This window comes from Neofelis nebulosa, chromosome 2 (assembly GCF_028018385.1).
Source record: "Neofelis nebulosa isolate mNeoNeb1 chromosome 2, mNeoNeb1.pri, whole genome shotgun sequence".
NCBI lineage: Eukaryota > Metazoa > Chordata > Mammalia > Carnivora > Felidae > Neofelis > Neofelis nebulosa.
In genome coordinates, this window is record NC_080783.1 from 65,728,792 (window position 1) to 65,750,732 (window position 21,941).

Here is a 21,941-nt window from a genome sequence, read left to right on the forward strand (position 1 = left end):
TCCAAAGAAGTTCAGTGAATTCTCCCAAATCTCCAGAGTTAATGGCATAGCTGGACATAGACTCCATTGCACCCTAAATATTGAATGTTTTCTTTTGTTTGCTGATGAGAAAATAATTGCTAATCTACCCCAAATGTTCATTCTTTGCATAATAGAATAAATCCTATAAAGCAGAAAGAACATATAATAAGTAAGCACTTTGGAAGAAAACAAAACACAAAAAATTATGAGGTGTTACCATGAAAACTATAACACAACAAGGATAAGAATGTCTTTTATAAGAATTCTGAGGTTCTTAGGAAAAATACTTATGTTATTATTTTTTGTAATATACTACAGATAGATCCACTTTCTATTTTCTTAAATCACGAGACTTAAATCATGTGACTACAGATCTATTTTCTCGCTCTCCAAACATGCGCTTTTCCTCTGCAGTTTTTAAAAACAAAGTGACTAAATCAATCAACCAATAAAATTTGCCCAGTTACAGAACTTGTTATGTCTTCTTGAATTCTACTTTATATGGTAAGTCCGTGTTTAAAGCACTAAAAAAAAAGCAAAGTAGTACAATAGAAGATAGAATGCTCTTCCTTTCTTGACCAATTATTCACATGCCTGTAGTCGGTCACAGAAGGATGACCATGCATCCTTGGCATCCTATGCATCCTGTGTTTCCTTGGAGCAAAATAATAGCTTTAAGAAGTCAGATGTAGAAAACAATGAGAAATAGTCAATGTAATTAATACACTCTTGGATTTTCTTCTAATTTCACAGCTTCTATTATTAGGGAAAGAATTCTTAGAAATATGCACAGGCTAGTATTAACAGACATTTCAAAAGGGCCATTGTTACACTTATAATAAACCATTCTTCTAACCAGCTGTTCAGGAAATTTTAAATTTGGAATTCTGTGGTTTATAAAAGGATATGCTCGCTCTTACAACATTAACAAATAACAAATCTATCTTCATTTCCCATTAAACAAATAATTGTCTAAAATCTGAAGTAACAAGTTATATATATAAACCTAAAATCTTCAAAGAGTAAGAACTTGGAGATAAAGGTCAATGGTTTGATACATAGTGCTGGGATCAGTGTGTTGCTCAAAAATATGGTCAAAGTCAGAAAAATGTCTATTCAGAAATACCCAATGTGGCACAGTTCTCAAAGCCAAGTGCTTTGTCATGATCTTATTTCTAAAGCAAGATTCCATCTCAGCACATTTTCTAAATGTAATATTTCTTCTTCCTGCAAAATATGAGAGGTACATTCCTAAACTGTAGTGGTGGATCAAGTTTTATGGAAAGGATGACCATGTTATGATACTATAATGGATATAATTGGATAAAGGATAGATATAAACACCAGATGGTTCAAAACTGGCTTGCACAAATACCGTTTAAATTTTTGTGAGTCACCTTATTTCTTTTCCCTTTTGCCTACCCAATGTGGGTTACGTGGAAGTCTGTAGAATAAAGTTTAAGATACTTTGACCTCTGTATTTCACTGACAGACCAGTTGCTGGTGTTATGAGACTCATATTAGCTGTGTCTGATTTATAGGAGGCACCTGGCTGAGGTAAAATGAGAAGAAAAGAAAGCTGTCAGAGATGAGGAAAGAACCAGAGGTATTAAAGTGTTTAGAAGAATTAAAACACACACTGAAGGCAGTAAATAGAATAATATATGCTATAGCAATGTGAAAGGAGATGCCAGAGAAGAGAGAGCAAAATCCAAACCTTACAATTACAGCATTGCAGTGAGAGGCTGGGGGAGTAAGCAGAACATATCATATATATTTGAGGAAAAATTGCTGAAAATAAAAATTTGGGCATAGATTTAAATTATTTACCATAATCCAGAAATAAAATTAAGTTTAAAGCACCAATATAACAATAAATCCTTGTAAAACTTGAAATGTTTTACAAGGAGAGAGAAAAGTTCTACAATTATCTAGACGTGAAGAGTTTCTGTGATGAAAAAACAAAATTCAGACATCCTTAGATGCCCCCTTTATAAAACTAAACACTAAAATCAATTAGAAAATTGGATACTGGTTACTGAAATTTTAGTTCTGTGAGCTCAAGTCTATATGAGTCCACTTTGTTTTTATTTATTTATTTATTTATTTATTTATTTATTTATATATGAAATTTACTGTCAAATTGGTTTCCATATATATGAGTCCACTTTGGTACTCATGTGAGACATCAACACAAAGTCAAACACAGTCCATGTGACAAAAGTCAGTCAGAAAGAAAGGGTTTTACCATATAATACCTAAACAAGAAGGTAGAAATAAGATCAGATATAACAGTCATGAAAATAAACACAGGTCAAACGCCATACCAAAAGACAAACAAATAAATCCAACCATATGCCGCTCACAGGAAATAAACCTAAAACAAGACACAACATTTAAAAAGAAAATATTGGGCAAAAATGTAACAGGCAAATATAAAATGAAGAACAGTCATCATGGCTATATTCCTTTCGTGCAAAATAACATTAAAGACAAAGTGTACTAAATGAGATAGAGGGCCATTCAACAGATAGAAGATACTAATCCCACTGTGAAGCTGTAACCCTGTAGGCCTCTACATGCTGACTAGCATAGTACAACAACATATAAACACCATCAGTAATAAGAAAAAGGAGAGCTTTATGGGAATCTAATTGCTGTGGGTGACATTCACATATCTCCCTCCATCTTTGCCATATGAAATTTCAAAAGGAAATGATTTGCATTATATAATTAAGAAGGCTTATTTTAATATATTTACTCATTATCTTTAAACAACTATTGGTTATCTACAGTAAGCATATGATACATTCACAATGCACCTTTCAATCTAGTTGGAAAGAAAGGCAGGAAATTATAACCCAAGAGTTAATAGGTTTGTACCAGCTAAGTTGGGAGCCTCTCCCGTAGGCTCGGTGTATACACCACTCGGGTGTATCAATAAGCAGCTGTCAGGGCAAGCATCCTCAGAAGGGGGACATCTGCCCTGAAACATGAAGGAGCTGGCCATGTGACTATGTGGAAGAACAAAAGGGAGGAGACAGCAGCATTACCAATGAATCATGTTGGGGAAACTGGGTAATGATTTTGTGGAAAGCATCAAACAGTTCCTCATGTCACAGCATGTTACAGAGTATTAGATGGAGTTAAGAGTTAGATGGTTTTTAAAAATGATAAAAAATCTTTAGAGAAGTAGCAAATGATTTCAGTTGGACTTTCTAAGCACAAAAAATTTAAAGTAAAAAATTTTTTAGTGGCTCAGTCGGTTAGGCGTCTGACTCTTGATTTAGCTCAGGTCACCAACTCATGGTTTGTGGGATCAAGCCCCCATGGGGCTCTGCACTGACAACGTGAAGCCTGCTTGGGATTCTCTCCCTCTCTCTCTGACCCTCCCTGGCTTCCACACGCTCTTTCTCTCTCAAAATAAGTAAATAAACAAAAAAATCTTTTAAACAAAAATAATTATAAGACAAAAGGAAAAGTGGAGGGGCAATTGTAATAAATAAGCTAAAGTATTACTTTTTCAATAAAGTACACTGACAAGTCAGAAATAAAATTGTAGACATGATTGAAAATAAAGGCCTCAAAAGAATGATTCACAAATAAAAAATGATAGCAAATATGTATGAAATGGTTTCTACGTGTCAGACATTAATCCATTTAGTGCTCTCAACCACTCTATGAGGTAGAGACTATTTTTATTTTTTATCTCCGTTTTTCAGATAAGGAAACAGAGACACAGGAAGCTTGCAAAACTTGCTCAAGATAGGTGGCTGGTGAATTTCAGAGCTGGAAGGGGAAGCCAGGCAGTCTGGCTCTAGGTTCTGTGACTTTACAATCTGTGCTACTTCTCAAGAAATATACGTGTCCAAAAACCAAACCCAAACACTCACCTTCCCAGTAAACAGATGAAGCGAACTTCAAACAACAAGGAGACTGTTCTGTCATGAACTGACTCCTATTGCATATATAATAAAAACATATAGAAACTAGTCCCAGAGAGCTAACCCAGTATATAATTATGACTCAAAGAAATTCCAAGTTTTAATAGTAATTTGAACTCTTAAGCAAATAAACAAGAAGATAATTTTTTTTTCTTTGCAATTTTCTAAAGCCAATCCAATAAATCTTTATTTAGTCCAAACTAAGAGCCAGGAAGAAAGTGAGCTGGTGGGCCACAAAGAAGCCCACAAAGCTGGTACAAACACAGATATCAGCTTCAATAAGGCAAACACACTTTCAGTGATGCATCAGTAGGCTTCCTGCTGTATTTTGGATGCGTTATAAAGAAGTCAACTCTTTAGTACTTGGAAAATTGATTTAGAACTAAATTGGGAGAGTGATGAACTAACTTCTATCAAATCTAAACATATGATCTATAATCCAGCTCAGACTCGTGTACAGGATATCATACTGATGGACACAGCACAGGCTCACAGCCATTAGCATGAATAAGTTTTCTGTAATTCTCAATATTTGCATATCCCTCAGCTAATAATAAAATTCATCTCTTTTAAACATTCATATTGCTGCTGCCAAGTCAAATTTGTAATCAATTTGAGTTTTATATATTTTACCCTCATTTGAATATTATAAAACCAAGAAGTAGATGGAGAATAAAATGAAAGAGCAAATATACAGCACAATCTTGCATTAATTTATAGTTCTTAAAAAAATACATGGAGAGGAAGGGCAAGGAGTAAAATGAGTGAAAGTGTGTGCCATGACAGCACAAAAACTGTACTGTGGCATCCATCCAGTATATGAGCAGAGTGAACCAGATTCCATTTTTAAAACTAGCCTCCGTATGGTCCTATTCCCTCCAAATGCACTGTGTTGTTGTGTATACACTTGTCACCTTCCCCCAAATTTTTCATTCATTCGAGTTCATTTGATTACCATGCTTTATACATTAACAAAAACAGATAATCTCTCAGGGTAAGAAAAAGAATTAGTTCTTGCCTCCTTACTAACCCTTCCACCCTTCCCTAACCAGTACTCTCCCAGTTCACCAGATACTGTACATCCAGTTGCCTGTGAGAGGAAGAAGACAAGATTCAGCAATGTTGTAAAGCAAAATATTGGTCCTCCAACAATGTTCACATACTAATCCCCAGAATCTGTGAATGTGTTATTCTACATGGCAAAGGGGACTTTGTAGATGTGATTCAGTTAAGAGTTTTGAGATGGGGAGATTATCCTGGATTATCCAGATGGGTTCCACATAGTCCCAAGGGTTCTCATAAGTTAAAGAGAGAGGCAGGAAAGTCAGTCAGAAAGGAAAGGTGATGACAGAAGCAGAGGTAGGGTTGAGAGAGAGAGGTTGAGGGGGGCAGTGCAGATTGTACATTACTGGCTTTGAAAGCAGAAGACATGAGTTAATGAATGTCGGCAGCTTCTAGAGGCTGGAAAAGGCAAGAAAACAGATCCCCCCAACCCCCTGGACCTTTTGGGAGGAGCTTGCCCCAGCCAACACCTTCACTTTGGCCCAGTGAAACCCATTTTGGATTTTGGAGCTCCAGAACAATAATATAACAAATTTGTGCCATTGTAAATTACTACTTTTGTGGTAATTTGTTACAGCAGCAATAGGAAGCTAATGCAAGCATCCACTCTACATGTACATACACCTGTCCATGTCAGAATTTACTATATGGTAGATTCTTTCTAAACATCTTTATTTATTTATTTATTTATTTATTTATTTATTTATTATTATTATTATTATTTTTTTTTAATTTGAGAGAGAGAGAGAGAGCGAGCGCACATGAATGGGGGAGAGTGCAGAGGGAGAGAGAGAATCCCAAGCAGGCTCCACGCTCAGTGTGGAGCCCAACGCAGGGCTCAATCCCACACCCCTGGAATCATGACCTGAGCTAAATCAAGAGTCAGATGCTCAACCAACTGAGCCACCCAGGCACCCCAGTAGATCCTTTTTTAGTCATATTTTAGTTCCAGGTCCCCCAAATCACACAGATTTATATACACAAACCACCTTGTGACAGAAACATCTTGGAAGTTATTCTTCATGCCCCAAAGAAGAAATGCCCATCTACTTATAGATAAGACTAAGTTTAAATGTCCATTTAGATTTTAATCTCTCTGAGTAAAAGAACTGCCCTTTCTAATTGTAGTAATGTATTATCATATAGACTTGTCCTGTTTTGTGCAGCTCCTAGCGTCTCACATGAAGTACTTCTGGTACTAAAGCAGTTAAGAACAAATAGAATTTAGTCAGAAATTAGATAATTATTAGTACAGTAATATTGCCAGTTTTGGGTATATTTGGACATTTAATCATATTGCTATTAAATATTTCAAATTAATTGCTTAGTGTAGTTAAAGAATTGCCCAGTTAAAAAATCAATAATTGAATAAAATGACTTAAATTTCTTTGAAATGGTCAAATAAATTAGAACCATTAAATGCCTATCAATGGTGCATAGTTTTACAACTTATGTCTCATGTTAGACATTTCCCTAGCATAATCAAACGTATATTGCATTATAACAATGATAACTGCCTGTTAATGAGTATTGATTATGTGTTAAGCATTTTGCACGTATTCTTATACACCTACATTTTACATCTAATTCTTACAGCGACCATATCTGATCGGTGGTATTATTTCCATTCAATTGATGAAGAAAGTAACATTTAAAAGATAAAATCATCTAGTAAGTGGCTGAGCCTGGAATTGAGTTCAAGTATTTCTGAACTACCTGGTCAATTCTACACAGTCTCTCATGTAAATGTTTTTAATTAAAATATAACATTTTATTATAAAATACATTTTAATTAAGGCTATGAATCCTTTCTGCTTCCTAAACATCTATACACAAACCCTTTCTAAACATTTATTTTAGTGCATGTAGGGATAAGTCAAGGGGAAACCAATAAAGTTGAATTTCTATGACTCTAATTGGTTCTTTTTTCATCCTTATAAGCTTGAGTTTAGAATTAGAAATCGAAGTAAATTCCTCAATTATATTTCTTTGGTCACTACAGAGATCAAACTTGAGATGGGGTTAGGTATCGATCCACACAAGCAGGGAAATGACAGACTTGACTACAAGGGAAGAGAAATGCAAAGCAAGGGCCACTGCTCTAATTTTCTCTTGATCAATTCTGCTCCAGGGCATGGCAGGTGGTGTCCTGCTTCCACCACAGTGTCCTCTTGTTTGAATCTGCATCCCAAGTATACAATAAAAGTATCTGATAAACTCTCTTCCTAAGGCTTTAGTCATGCGTTTAGTAAACATCTACCACTCATCTACCATGAGCCAAGCACAGTGCTCAAGGCTGGGCATGACCTAATCACCATTATATTCAGTCCTGCTCTACTTGAAGACAGAAGAAAAGAAAAAAACCAGAGAGCTTCTCAGGAAATACAGTATTCTAAGAAGTGTTGATTTGGCCTTAACTCTAAAAACAGCAATACAACAGGTTGCATCATTTCAACATGCTGACTTCTGAATAAAACCAGCTCCCAGATGGCTCAGCCTGCTAAGGAAGCTGGCTTGACTGAAGACACACCAAATGTAGTTCTCTTTAGGTGGGGAATCTTGAGGAACTTGGTGGCACACACTCCACATCCCCACCCCCAAAACCATATTTGTTTATATGGAGATGATATAAGATGGATCAAGCTCAATCCTATTTGATGGGGTTAAAGAGCCACTTATAGCCCACCACAGGCTCAATTTCCCTTTAGATTTCCCCCACTTAACCTGGGCAGTGAGTAGCTCCCTCCACTGTGCTCTCCCACCACTTAAAAATTACACTTCGATTTGCATGACATTACATTTTAGTGTATCTTTCAAGTTCCTCTGCCTGCCATATCCCCGCCCACCCTCCCACCTCCCACTGGGCTTCTGTCACCTTCCACCAACATGCAAGTTCCCCCAGCACAGGACAGAGCTAAGTTAATTTTGTAAACCTGTTTTACTCCAGGTTCTGTCTTGGGGTCTTATCCATCAGGAGGCAGACCCACAAACAGATCAACCATCCACTCTGGACCCAGGAGGCCCAATATTATTCTATCTCTGACATTCACTTTTGACTTTAAGCAAATTGCTTAACTTTTCTAAGCCTCTTTCTTCTTCCCTCTATCATGGGAATGATAACAGAACCTAGTGATTCCCTGTGAGGACTGAAGGAGATCTTATAAAGTAGTTTACATAGTATCTTGCACACAGTAAATAATAAATGGTCACTAGCTGCCAGTCACCCTAGGTGTTATTATATCTCCTGCATGTAATTATGCAGGTAATCTGAGCTGATACAAGTCTAAGAATAATAAAAGTTATGAAATTTCCCAAGGATCAAAGCTATAAGGAGAAAGGATAGGACTTGACTCTGATCCACCTGAGTCTAAAGCCTTCTGTAAGGATATTCCATTCCTCTTTATAAACCTGGTATCTACCATGTTTCCTGAAACAAAGAGAGCACAGTAAATCATGAAGGAATGGACCTACACGATGAGATTCAAGCAAAGAAGATGGCATAGCCCTACTCATATGGCCACAGGCATGGAGAAAATATGTAAAGGAGAAGAAATTACTAACTCAATGAATATGATATTCAAACTGTATCTTGACACTAGCTCATGAACTGGTTCACCAGCAAGCAACAAGGCAGTCCTCTGAAAACGTAAAGCTCATGAAAACCACCCTTGTATACAGATCAACTGTTTCCTCCCAAAAAAACATTCCCCACATTTTTCCCTCTTCTACGTAATTTAGGTAAAGTCATGAAACCATCAGTCAGTTATTTAACATTTTTCATTTCCCTATGCAACTTCTGAGTGGTTTGCATGGTGCAGTGAGCCATGGTCTGGACCAGCCAGGTGGTGAGGATGCAGCCACTCCCTGAGTCTCTGCTGCCCTGTGGCTGCCTGCTACAGGCAAGAAGGGTCTTGGATTTTTCTCACCTGTGATCCATTACACTGTTGCTCTGCTAGGTAACTTTGCCTTGCTATGTACCTCTACTAAATACCTCTACTAAGTACCTTTATTTAGGTGTTAAGTAATCCCTAAATAGAGGTGTTGCTATATTCATTTAATCTGAATGTAGGTATTCTTCCTACTTGAGTATTCCTTTTATTTAAATTGAATTCCATCCTTTTCTTCCGAAAGTCTCTATTGCAGAAAATCCCCAAATTTCATGTCATTCTACATTATTCCATGTCTGCTTGAGTTGCTACCTTTTTGATACAACTTTTCCTCACTATTTTCTAAAGTACTCCTTTTTTATTCCCACTGCTTCATTACTGCTTTTCCTTTTCACAAACTCCCTGTGATTACCCATCTCCAAATCTCCTTTACGTGTGGCACGTTTACTAGTGGGCAGTACCTTTGTGAAGAGAATATCTTCCATCTTCTTTCTGGTTGTTTTGTTTGTTTGTTTGTTTGTTTTAGTTAGGCTAGAACTTGAAAAATGGCAAGCAAATGTAATCACTTCTTAACCACAGAGAGATAGTCATCAAAGTCAGTCTGTGATTAGCAGCAAATGTGTGTGCCTCTGAAAGGCAATGCAGGAACAGACTAGTTAACATGTCCATCAGCACCTCTAAAACTGTCAGGACCTCCAGATTACACAAAGTGACTTCATTCTGAGGTCAGAGCAATTTGTTGGTAGATGGAGATGAGTCATGCATACTAGCTTAGAATCTGTCTTCCCTAAAATGGTCCACTTTTTTCTCTCATTGGTTTTGTAAAAATCCATATGAAGCTAGTTCATGTATACTGAACTGTTTTGTTGAGTTCCAAGTATGTTGAGGGCACTCAGCAGGTCAAAAAACAAGCCACAGTAATATAATGGAGATGCTGAAACTTTACTAATTTGCAGCTTTGAGAAACATCCCGTGGTGTGCCCATCTTTAAGTGGTTTGTTTGTAGGAGGCAGAGGTAGGGAAGTTAATTACTTCCCGACTATGATTTTAAATCATTTCTGTGCTAGTTGCATTCTGGAACAGCCAGAGGTTTCTGGATCTGTTTTTAGGAATTCCCCGATACTTCGCCCTCTTTCTAACTCTCACCTCTCTTCTAAGGTTAGCATGTGACAAAGGATATTAAAAGAAAGCCCAAATCATCAAATTCTGACTCTCACTAATTTAGACAACTGATGCTGTGGCAGCTTTTCTCCTACTAATCATCCTTTTCCTTTGAGTAATAAAATATATTTAAGCCTTTGTCTTACAGAAATTTAGTCTCCAAATTTACACCAAATCTTTTCAATGACCTTAAAGAAGTCTTTGTTTAAAAGTGCTTTCTCTGCCTAAGTCTACAAACTACAGTATCCTTTGAAATGTTATTTTTTCTTTTAAAACTAATGGCCGATAGGCTTGATCAAAAAAGGGAAACCACACTAATTCTACGTACTTTCTTTACTGAACATTATTTGGAAAAGCTAAGCAGTCGAGGGAAAAGAGAAAATGCTTCAATAATGTAACATACTGCTTGGTGAATAACTGACTCCTCTGGAAATAAATTCTGTCTTTCAGAGCAGTGATGTTCTTAGAAAAATTCCACTTTCTAAGAAAATGAATACTTTCAAAACGATGTGGGCTTTAATCATTTAACCTTGGGTAAGATGACAAAAATGCTAATGTTCAGCAGAAATGTTATGAATCTGGGGCACCTGGGTGGCTCAGTAGGTTAAGTGTGCAACTTCGGCTCAGGTCATCATCTCACAACTTGAGTTTGAGACTCACATCAGGCTCTGTGCTGACAGCTCAGAGCCTGGAGCCTGCTTTGGATTCTGTGTCTCTCTCTCTGCCCATCCCCCACTTGTGCTCTGTCTCTCTCTCTCAAAAATAAACATTAAAAAAAAAGAAATGTTATGAATCCATGTTTTTCTTACAAAAGCTGTAGGTTCTACTAATGTGCTCTAAATTGAAAGGTAATTTGCCTCTTGTTCAAATGTTTGTATCTTAACAACTACTTTCTCATTACTGTCCCTATAATTGTAGGGGGCGCTAAAAATGCTCTATATATTTTGAACAGTCTTTTAAATATAGAACAGGGATGTTCATAAAGAGTAATAATTTTAATCTATCAAAACTTTGAATCAGTCGGGTCCTGGGTTATTCTGTCACCAACAATTAACGTGCCCTACATGCCCTTTGCATATAAATGTGGACTGTAACTTCAAAAGAAAAAGATGATGTCAGTTTCCGAATGATATGCAGGTACTAGGGACAGTCCAAAGAGGGGAAGTAATTTAATAGTCTGCCCTGCTTAAGATACACATGAAGTACATAGTTAGTCAGTCTCATCATCCCTTAATTTATTTATACTTATTTATCTTTAAAAATTTGGCATTGGCATTTGTTTCTTTTCCCTTAGAGTCAAAACCTAATCCTCTAAGTGCACCATAAGTGGAGGAACTCAATTTGTGCTGCTTATTTCACTCTTGTTTTTAAAGGGTGAAGTGTAAAAATCACTCTTTAAATGTTATCCAGATTAAAACTTGCTCTTTTCTATGCACATTAAAACAGTAACAACAACAACAAAAAAAGACAGTAACATCTGTGAACAACAAAGAATTTAATTAAAACTTGCAAACAAAAGATTTCCTAGGCCAATGGTATTTTAGATCAAGTGTAAGAGAAGGTGAGAGGTGGGAAGTTGGGGGGAGTGAATTGTAAGAAGCAATTTTAAAATTGTATATTGGGCCTCATTGTAAAATTCCATATGAAGCTTTAAATTGGATTAAGTTCCCCAGACTATTTCTTTTAGACACCAAAAGTCTTGGGCAGATGGACAAGTCATTTCAGCTTAGTGTGACCTGCCACTGTATTAGGACACCTCACCTGATAGGGAAGAACTCAGACTGTAAACTTAAGCAACTCCTTGTTTGTCAGCAATTGCTATTTTAAAAATTTTAGACATGTAACCACAACTGCAGGCCATCAACCACTGGCCAGGAGCTCAGCACTGGTTTCCATCTCTTAAGTCTTTTGTTTGCCTGCATAACTGTATCTACCATGATTTCAGTCAAAGTCTCTCTTAGCTTCATCAGTTTACAAAATGGCCATCACAAAGTGGCCAGAAATGCTCTTTATGTGCCCTTATTTGGGAGTAGGAGGAGTCTAAAGCATTTCTAAGAATGATCTGCTCGTGCTTCCCGTAATGATGAGTGGCAGAGCCTTTCCTAACATTCTTGCAGAAGTGGTTATTGCATTTTTATTATTATTTGGAACTAAAATTCCTAGATTCCCAAGACATAAATGGACAGTCGAGATGAAAACAGCTAACTGTTTGTTTTAACGTTTGACATCACAACGTATACACAGTGGATGACCATTAAGCATTTATCAAATGAATTTGTCTTGAAATAATAGTGCAAGATCCAGTGCCCATCTTTCGATAGTTCCTGTTGACAGATTTTGTTACTTTCTCTCTTTTACTTCTTTTTAAAGAGTAGAAAACAAGTTCCCAATTCTGCAACAGAAGATATTTAAGCAGCCTGGAGATGTGAAAGTTGGGATTACAGCTTCCAGGAGGGAACAAAAATAAACTTCTTGCCTGTGAACCCGTGAGTCTCCCACAATGAAATCCAGCTCATCACCAAAACTGCTCCTCAGGACACCGCATGAACAAGTGAAAATTAGAACTGCACAAGAATGTTTGCTTGGAAAGTAAAACCAGTCAACTTTGGGCTTTCTGCCAAATTCAATTTCTGCCAGGAATTCTTCTGTTATTACATATCTGCAGAAAGCAATTAGAAAAATATTATAGCTAAAAAATTCCAGATATATTTATGTCTCCATCGCAGTTCAGTCCAGAAGAAAAGAACTAGCCTTCTCAGGCCAGAGGGCTAAGAGCAGGATTACAGACAGAACACGCAGACACTGACGCACACTCACATTTTTCCTTGGAGGAACATCTAATCACAAGTGGTATCCTATTTGCTTTCTGAGATCTAGGAGAAGGACCTCAGTAGGTATTCAGGGTGCCCCAGTGCACTTCTGAGATGGAAGGTTGCCAAGAAAAGCAGATGTGACAGAAAGCCCTACGTCTCATTCACCAGCAGTGCAGGGCCTAAGGAAAATGTCATAAACCTCACCAAGCCTGACACTTGCCATTACAGAAAGTATCTCAGAAGGAGGAATTAAAAATGTTGATGCTTTGCAGCACGCTCTGCCTTATTCTTTATAAACTGAGCATGGAGCGGTGAGTAGCTTAGACCAGACACATCTGCTCTATCATTTTCAGTCTCCTGAAAAATTCCTGACACCCAACCATATCTAGTTTCCTGGGCTCCATCCCCAGTCTTCTGTTTTTGTCTCACCACACACACTCCATCAGCTCTCGGCTTCATCTCTGTTACACCCAGGGCATATCTCTGGTGACTATCTAAGCCCTAATTTTATGTTGTTAAGCATTTTAAAATTCAACATAGCCCTTTTCTAAAAAGCATTAGTCACAAACCTGTTTCTATCCTCAAATTTTCCAGATGTATATTAGAATAGAGAACATCTGGGGTTCTCGGGAATAATGGTAAATGTGATAAGGAGTCAATATTTATATATTATATATTATGTATTATATATTATATAATGAGAGAGGCATCCTGGGAATGGGAGTACAAATAATACATCAGGGGAAAATGTTGAATTGGCTTCTGGTGAGATAAATTTAGCTCAAGAATGTGGGAACAAATGAAACAGAGAGGGGTCAATGAAAACTCTACTGTTGCAGCTGACAATGGGGCCCCAGTTGAGTGGGCATCAGGTCTAAAGCATGTTTCTTTAAGCTCTTAGACCTATCCCTGAAGCCTGGATTCAGGAGCCCTTAACTCCAGGTATCCAACACTCCTGAGTTGTTCCTGGCCTCAGTTTGAAATGCAGGCATGATGTCCACCACAGGCTCCAATCCCACCTTGTTTCTAGTCCTCCTTACTTCTGACCTTGCCATTTCTTTTCCTATTTATAGCTTAGCTACATCCCTCAAATCTGATGCATTGCACCTTTCATTGGCTCGTGATCTTTTGCTTTCTTTTCAGCTATTGGATTCTTGTTGGCCTTTGCTGCTTCAGAGTCCCTTTGTAAACAGTCTGGTCCCTACAGCCCCATCTTTCAGTGCCTTCCCCCTCAGTGAGTGTTCTCCTTCCATCTTTACTCAGACACTGCAAGTGGATCCAAGTTATAGAGAGATGAGGCAAAGAAAAGTAGAGAAGCTGAGGGGCAGGATGTGTTGAAGATAGGAAGATTATGCTGAGGGCCAAGATCAGTTTTAGTTGAAAACAGAGAAAACTGTGGTCTAAGAGAATACTTTGAGAGTCCAAGAACTAAGTCAAAGTAATGAAAAGGTCCAGTAAGTGGCTGTGAGCAGCTCTATCAGAAAGGAGACAGAGTCATTAGGGTTGAGGTAGTTGAAGAGTTCGATTTCTTGAAGTAATGTGATGTTGACATCAAGAACAATAGGAAGGTTATTAGTTTCAAGTGTTGGAATTATTATAATAGAAAGAGGGCACTTAATAGCTTTCTACAACTCCAGAGAAGACAGAAATTTAATTTGAGCTGAAAAGTGCATCTCTGAAAGGTAAGGATGACTTTAACAACAGAACAACCTATTAAATCAGGTAGATGATTTTCTCTCTGAAACAGTTTTTAGTGTGGTGTTTTTCTGAATGTTCAGCATCTAGGAAAACTTGGTACCGTATTTTCTTATCTTGCTCTCTGGGAAAGAGATAATGGTTATGTTATACTAGCCTCATATATTAAATAATAATAACAAAAACAACAGTAACAGCAAAGGCTTATACAACACTTACCATGTACCAGGCACTATTGTAGTCATTTTACAAATATTAATTTATTTAATCCTTAAAACAACCCTATGAAATAGATATTAATAGTGTCTCTATTTTCAGATGAGGAAATAAGCACAAAGCTATTAAATAATTTGCCCAAAGCCACCCAGATGGTAAGTATAAGAGCCAGAATTCAAACCCAGGCAGTCTGGTTCCAAGGTCTGTGTTCAGCTAATTAGGGTTCACCTGACAGCATTTTCTGATTTCCCAATAAAGTGTTATCTGGGGTTCATTTGGAACCTCTTTTGGCCCTCAGAGATGGTGTTTTTGTGATTCTGGTAAACTGAGGGCACTGCATACATCTTAAGGATAATATACTAAAGAATATATTCCAGAGGTCTTTAATGGAAATGAGATTAAAAAAGAAGGAAGAGGAAAGGCAAAGAGAGAGAAGATATTGCATCACTTGAGAAATCTTTCTGATTTCAAGAACTATTCAGATTGATTAAAATGTAAAGATGATATCAAAAATGAAGTTTTACATATCAGCTCCTGGAACTTTTAACATAAATCTATCCAGGGGAGAAGAATCCTGTAGAAAATGTTTATGTTTATTATTATTATTGTTGTTGTTGTTGTCGTCGTAAGGATGTTTGACACTTTCTTGATACAAATGTTTACAAAATTTTGTGTCAGGTTCAATGTTATGCAAAGAGTAAAAAGAAATGTCATTTTGGATGATATTGTGGTTATTGGTTCTTGTCTGAAGACTACTCTTTATTTGAACATCCAAATGCACTTCAAGAATATGAAAGAAATGGAAGACAATATGGAGACACCAGTAACACCACACTTTATAAAAAATAATATATAGAGATAAATATGAGCATAATAGAACATACTGGAAAGAAATGGTAATAACGTACTATAATGACACAGTCAAGAAACTGGGGCCAGTTGGGTTGAAATGGTGAGGTAAATGAAAAGAGGCGAACACTGAAGCCTGAGGTAATTTATTGCTTCTATTTAAAGGGTGGACTATTAGAAAGTATAAATAGTAGTTTGGGGTTGATAACTGCAATAGCCGGACTAGATCTTTTCAGGAAAAAAAATGTAACTTAAATACAAATACATGCCTTCCTTTCATATTTCATTTCTCTGATATTTTACAGAGGCAAAGTTGGGGCTGTTGTCCAGTTCTGGATGACAGATGGATGATGATGCATCCTGAAATTATTCCCACTCCAGAATGAGTCAGTGACTGAAGCAGGAATGTACTAATACAGTTACATTCCTAAAAATATATGATTTTGAGTGCTTTGGGACTCAGAGGGCTAGCATAGTTTCTCCTGAAGAAGGTGGGGCTGTAATGAGGTTCTGTTCCCACTCTGAGCATCTGGAAGGGTTCATAGGACAGAAGGAACTAAGCTGGCTGCTGATGGCCGTCACTTGCTCCTTTAGCATCCCTACCTCTAGCCCCTGTATTCTACCTGAAAACTGCTGCTGGGCTTTACCCTCAATAGCAAACCAGCAGACTTCCTCCCTGTAGCAGGGAAATATCTTGGGATCCAACAGAAGCAGAGGCAGTGAATTTTATAAAGAGCTTGTAGCTGTAATTGACAACCTTTAATCACGTGAAAAAACTCACTTTATTCTTGTCCCTTCCCAGAAATATTCCAACTTAGCAGTACAACCCTTGTGTGGAGAGTCAAAAATTCTAACTTAAAAAACAGATACATTAAAAGGTGACCCTTAGCTTTACAAAAAGTTTTTTCATTGTCTCCTTCAAGCTTTTATTTACCATTCCCTATGAACCTCGAATTATTTGACAAAAAGGCTTCCTGGCTAGATAAGGTAAAGCTGAGTTCTTATTATGACAGTACTGACTAAAAACAAACAAACAAAATTACCAGAAACAACATAGACAGTGATAAAGCACCTAGGAGGTTATAATGTAATTCATCGGGAAATGGGACTCTACTTATCAAAATGTAACATACATAGCTAAAAAAAACCCAGCCACTTTATAATGTGAATTCTACCTCCGTTTTATTTCAATGCAATTAACTTCCTATGAATTAAAAATTACATTAAATGATAATCAAACATTAGTTTATGTTAAGTCACATTCATTGAACTTTAAATGAAGAACACTGAGAACATGTTTGGAAATCATTTATAATGCTGGATTTTGCTTGTAAAATTAATGGTGATATGAATTTTTTTTTAGGTCTTCAATGTTGGTAACTACCACGTTAACACATTTAGAAATACACATGCTGATCTACTCAGATTCTTTAGGAAGATGCTATTGGATCTTGTACAAACAGAGATATTTCCCAAAATAGATTCTTTTAATATTATATTTATCTTAAATCATGTGTATGTCTAGAGCAATTTGGCAATTACTTACTTTTGAACCGCCAGATATATCTAAAGTGTTCAATTCACCAGGCAGCAGGATATATCCTGCATACAATTATAAGAATGTAGAAGACAGATCTACTTGAAGGTCTGCCAAAAAGAGCAGTGAAAAATCATGTGCCAATGACAAGACAGTGGGGGTGGGGGAAGAGTTCTTCTAACACAGAGGATGAGCAAACTTAAATGCTTAGTAAAATTAAAAAATAAAGCCATCATCATATTTTGAATTTTAACTAAATATGTGGACTAGGTCTCCTTTTACACAATTTTGCATAATTTTCTGAGAACAGGAAATGCAAAATAAAAAGCAACAAAAACCTACTGTTGGAAAAAAAGGACTTTATCAAGGTATACCTGGAAAGATATCCCACGTCATGGGGGTGGAGTGGGATTGGGTTGATGTTAATGGCATAAAGCTTTGTGGAATGACATACAGCATGAAATAAAAGTCAAAAGGGTTGGTTTCTAGTTCTCTGTGCTTAAGAAGAGTTTACTAATTAATGTTCCTTTGCCTCAGTTTTCTTATCTAGAACTTAAAAGTGTTAAACCAAATAGTCACTGAAGTTCTTTGTGTCCTCTGTGTAATAAATTCATTTTATTCTTGACAATATTTTAAGAAGTACAGCTACTCTACCAGGAATTTGGATTATCTACTGTACTGCTCACTGGCAGATTATTTTTAAGCCATCATTTAGGCTCATAAAGAGTCATTAAATATAGCTACACCATCATCTGTTGTATCTAAAGAGATACAAGTAATCATTGCATTTGCTGACTTTCAGTGTTTTCAAGAAAATAAAATCTTTGCTTTTTTCCTTGTCTAATTGTTGTCCTTTGTGCTTTTACTGATTATACTGTACAAATAAAAAATACTCAGGTTAGTTAAATTTACAAGTGATGGATTCCAATGATTAGGAAAGTATATAGGATAAAAGTTTTACTCTGGAGTTCATAGGTAGCATTTCAAAGGAAAAGAGATTTTGTAGACATATGTGACATAATGAAAAATAAATGTTTAGTCTTTGTCCCTGGCTTCTAGCACACAGATCCTACAACTCTTGGAATCTCTTGGTTGGCAGTGTCTTTGGTATGCTAATGAGATGATTCTGGGTCTTCTGTGGGGGTTGGGGGAAAGTAGAAATGAGTTCTGGATAGGAGCTGATTGCCAGAAAAACAACCTAGTGATTAGAGAGTTGGAACATTCAACCCCACTTCCCACCTTTGAGAAGGGGAGAAGGGCTAGAAATCGAATTTAATAACCAATAGCCAATTATTTAGTTAATCATCCTACACAATGGCATCTTAATAAAATCCCTAAACAACAGGGTTTGGTGAGCTTCCAAGTGTGTGAATGTGTTGATAGGTATGGAGCCCAGAGAGAGTGTGGTGTTCTATGCCACTGTCTGCTGCCCCACTTTGCCCTACGCATCACTTCTGTTTGGCTGTTCCTGGGTTAGTGGAGAAAGTGGGGGGCAATCTGGGGTCTGCTCTAACTCTGCAAGTTAGTACGAAAACTGATTTAAATTGTATACTGAGTTGGTTTTAGAGAATTGGAGAATTGGTTGGTGTCAGAAAACACCACATATTTGTTGTCAGGAAAAAAACCAATACAATATCTACACAGTCCTATAAAGACCATGCATCTGTATGGAATAAATCAGTGTTCTGCAAAAGTCGTTTCTGAATCAGAACAAGCTGAAGTTACCCACCACTCTGCAAGGGATGAGCCTGTAATTTGAATGAGGAAGTATCTGTTTCAGAAGCAAAACAAACAATAAACAAATTACAACTTAATTAAGTTTCAAAGTGTAACTTTTGAATGCTTTCAGATAGGAGGTGGGAAGCAAATAAAAAGGACCATGTCATGTCAATTAAGTTCTGTCCCCCACAGATTGTTCAATCAAAGTTTTGGCATTACAATGCCAGGAACTTATTAAGTGTCTGCCCTGCTCTATAAATTACTGAATCTAGACATGACTCCCAGCTAGGAAACAGGTCTTACAAAATGGTCTTAGTGTCCAGAGTTGTGTATCTGTATGAGGGAAAGACAGAGAGAGAGAGGAGAGGAAATTGTTCCCAGTACCAAGCTTACTAGGAGAGTCTAACCCCAAATCATCTCATCATAAGTTATATTTTACCAAACAAGTAAAAAGAATACTGATGTGCATAAGTTGTTCGATTGTGGTAAATATGAGAGACAGAGCAGGGGAGCTGACTGAATAGTGACAGCTATCAGTGGTAGACAACTGTAAATGATCTATGAAATTTGTGGGCTTTTTACCAAAAATAAACCAGAGGAAAGGCAACCAACCCTTTCTTCCTCTGTAATTATAGAAGACTTGAGGCCTGGGATGACATTTTTGCATGAACATCTTTTGAAGCAAAGCTCTCTCTGTTCATTGGAGAATGAATGCCTACTTTTAATTTTCAGGTTGGTGAAGGAGGCTATATCTTAAAGATGCCCAACATCAGATGAAAGCAGAAACATTTAGTCCAAACTCTGGACTACAGTTTTCCCAAATGGCTGGCACTCTGCCAAATTTGCAGACATCCAAAATGCTGACTTTCAAAAATGGGACTTGTTGTTCATTTACATGTTAATACTAAGAAGGCCAAATACTCAAAGATGAGGCAGAGAAGTAGAGGAATATTTAAGCATAGAACTCAAGACTTCCTCATTTCTGATCCAATATTTTTGCCACTCAATGGTGATATCTTTAAAACTCCAGGGAGTTCCTGGGTGGCTCAGGTGGTAAGTGTCCGATTCGGCTCAGGTCATGATCTCACAGTTTGTGAGTTCGAGTCCCACATTGGGCTCTTTGCTGTTAGTACAGAACCTGCTTCAGAGCCTCTGTTCCCCTCTCTCTGCCCCTCTCCAGCCTGCAACCTCTCTCTCTCAAAAATAAACATTAAAAAAACCCCACTCAAAACAGGTGCTCTTTCATATTAAAAATCATGGCTTTGAATGTAGCTGAGGTAAATATTTTACTCCTTTGGCATTCTGCACATGAAATTTTCAAATAATTTAAACAACCTACAGCTCGTCAGTGACCAAATGGAGCTCTGGTAAAAATAAATATCTTTCAGTTCAGCACCAGCTGGCTATATTTAAACCCTGTATTATGTAATCTTAAAGTGTCCTTGCTTGTAGTTGGTGTCTTAAGATATTCTGTTATAATGCCTGTCCCAAATCACTTCAGTCTCTAACATCTAAACACTTAAGGCGCAACAGGACCAAATTAAAGTGTTCACAGGCAATCGAAGACAGAAAAAATCCATCTGAAACAGTATATAGGCCATGATGCCTTTAAAGTAAAATCTCAGTCTTCTCTCTTTAAGTTTGTAGTTACTATAATTAGGGTTGGCAGATCCAACTGGCAGTGCTTTCCTTAATTCTGCAAAACATCGAAGAACCTGATTCTTTAATCCTTACTCCTAGTAATACTCCCAAAGGAGATGAGACTAGCTGGGGCATGAAGTACAAAATCAAACTAACGCTGGAGAAAGAATAATTTTCAACCCATTCCTCTGAGCAAGCTGCAACAGTCGAAGATATTTTAAATTCTCCCTTCCCCTCACCAAATTCCAAGAAATACAGTTTATATTTTTTGGTATATTCATTGTGTATTTTACTAATTTATAGTCATAGAAGATACACTAATTTTTTCAGTTTTCTTTTTTAGCTATAAATTATAGTTTTCACTCATGACTTTTTAGTTTCAAGTTTGGCTCATTATTCCTCAACACTACATATGAAACATGCTAACTCTCTGGCAGAGAGTAATATATGAAGCCTTAAATTTAGCATTATAAAGTAATGTTAAATATTGTCATAAAAACAAAATACAACTGAATATTTTCTTTTATAACAAGTTCAATTTGACCTGTGGTCTTCACTGATCTGTAACATATTCCAACCCAGGAAGTGGGTATGTATCAACGACTATATTGCACATACCTTTGGTAATAGACTTAACCCCGAGTTCGTGAAAATGTCATATATCTTCACAGACGAGTTTCCTCCGTTGTTTCACATACAGCAAATTTCCCAGTCCCCTGAAAGCGGTCGGTGGAGTGGAGGCCGGCTCCACTGAAGGGTCTATCAAGCAAGTAGATGGGACGGCTGAATTTATTTTAGCCCCGTGTCTAAAGGATGCAACTTGGCACCTATTTTTAGGAACTGAGCTCTGTCTAGGTGGGGCCTGAGTCAACTACTCTTTTCAGAAGTGTGTCTCTGAGGGCACTCTGGATCGCAGTGTCCTCGGTAATGTATGCATGGTTTTAACACATGTGCAGTCAATCAAACCCCCTTCCGCAGCCAAGGCCATCAAGCCGATTCTCAACTTTGAAACAAAGCCTAAACAATAATCAGCACCAATGAGGAAAAGGAGGGACTAAAGGCCTTCAATTACTCCCATTGGTTTAAATAATTTTAATCTTTCAAGAGGCAAGAATATGAAAATAAACCATGTAGAAAAAGTTCCAGTGTATTCTGGTGGAATTAGTGTCCTCGGGAAGAGGAAGCATTACTTTTATTTAGAAAAATGTTCTTCGATATGGAAAGTGTTTGCCTTTTGAGGTCTCATATGCAAGGCAAAACACTATTGTAGTGTTTGTATAAATAAAGAAAGTGCTCTTTTGGTTAAAAAAGTGAGGAAAGAAGGGGTAAGAAGACATTCTAGCTTAAAATCACTTGGCATGAGGAAGAACAGTCAGGGGAAGGAGTCACCTCACAT

General features: G+C 37.2%; 1 protein-coding gene across 2 annotated transcripts in view; it reads right to left on the reverse strand.

Annotated features, from left to right (window-relative positions):
* The window catches only part of XIRP2 (xin actin binding repeat containing 2), a 74,308-nt gene extending 52,951 nt beyond the window's left edge, over positions 1 to 21,357 (reverse strand). For both annotated transcript variants that reach the window (XM_058714975.1, XM_058714973.1), the window contains exon 1: positions 21,164 to 21,357. The gene's annotated coding sequence lies outside the window, so the exon portion shown is untranslated. The remainder of the gene's footprint in view (positions 1 to 21,163) is intronic.
* Positions 21,358 to 21,941: the final 584 nt, after the last annotated feature.